Source organism: Sinocyclocheilus rhinocerous, unplaced genomic scaffold, assembly GCF_001515625.1.
Source record: "Sinocyclocheilus rhinocerous isolate Xijiao unplaced genomic scaffold, SAMN03320098_v1.1 scaffold556, whole genome shotgun sequence".
NCBI classification, from domain to species: Eukaryota; Metazoa; Chordata; class Actinopteri; order Cypriniformes; family Cyprinidae; genus Sinocyclocheilus; species Sinocyclocheilus rhinocerous.
The window spans coordinates 27665-28919 of NW_015631074.1; positions in this window are offsets into that span (position 1 = coordinate 27665).

A 1255-nucleotide genomic window follows, 5' to 3' on the forward strand; every position below is an offset into this window, starting at 1 on the left:
AACGACATGAGGGTGAGTAACTAATGACAGAATTTTCATTTTTGTGTGAACTAAGCCTTTGATACTCCACTAGGCACAATTATCAAAACCACATGGTCATCATCATTCATGTATGTAGCACAAATGGTGCGAAAAGATTACTTAGGGTTACTTATGGTTAGGGGTTGTTTGTTGATGAAATGCTTGCCGTAGCAGAAAATAACACTATTATTTGAGTTAAGGTGCAAGAAAGCATTTACTATCAGCCTTGACTAAACAAGAAGGAGAGAAAAGAGGGAAATGTGCTAGCTAGCAATTGCAAAACCCATTATCTTTTCCCTATCAGCTTGAATAAAGCTTAAATGGCAATATGTTCCTCTCAAATGTGTGTAGGTGATGCAATTATTAGCTCTGGAAAGACTTCCAGTAATCTGAGATAACTACAGTGTACACTGAGGGCAAAGTAATGTCACAGATCGTAACTGTTTACAAAATCAATAGTTCACAATATGTAGAAAAAGGGTCTTGCTGTGTTGTGCTAGAGTTTGGTTGTACTGTATGTGTATTGAAAGGCCTTGATGTAAAAAAGAAATAATTGACTGAAAAAAGTGTGTTTTTGGTTTTACCCGTTATTCATTTAGTAAAAGCAAACATAGGGCCCTTCGTTGCTGTCTGTTTGCTAAGAACAAATTTATACTGTATATCTTTGTATGATTATTATTAGTGGTGTTTGCTAAGGTGCAACTATTATTGCACATACTTAGGGTTAAAGATCTGAACAAACCCCTAAGAATGAGTTTTAAACTTAAGCATACTCAACCTACACTGTTTGTGCTTCAGATTTGAATGTCACCTCAAAACATGTAGCTTGTTGATGAGACATGCAATTACTTTTAAGTGAACTTACGAGTCGAGAAGCCACCAGAAAACCTTTCTCCATTAAATGTGAAAATCTGCTTGCACATTACTACACTATGGAAGCCCGTTTTCCCTTAAAAATTAGATAAAGTTTGAAATAACAAATAAAGTCATATTGTAAGGCATAAAGTGATACTTTGACATGTAAATTAGTAGTGCTGTCAAACGATTAATCGCGATTAATCGCATCCGAAATAAAAGTTTTTGTTTGCATAATATATGTGTGTGTTGATATTTATTATGTATATAAATACACACACATACAGTATATATTTTGAAAATATTTACATGTATTTACATGTCTATATTTATATGCATATAATTTATATTATAAATAAATATATTTAATATATAAACA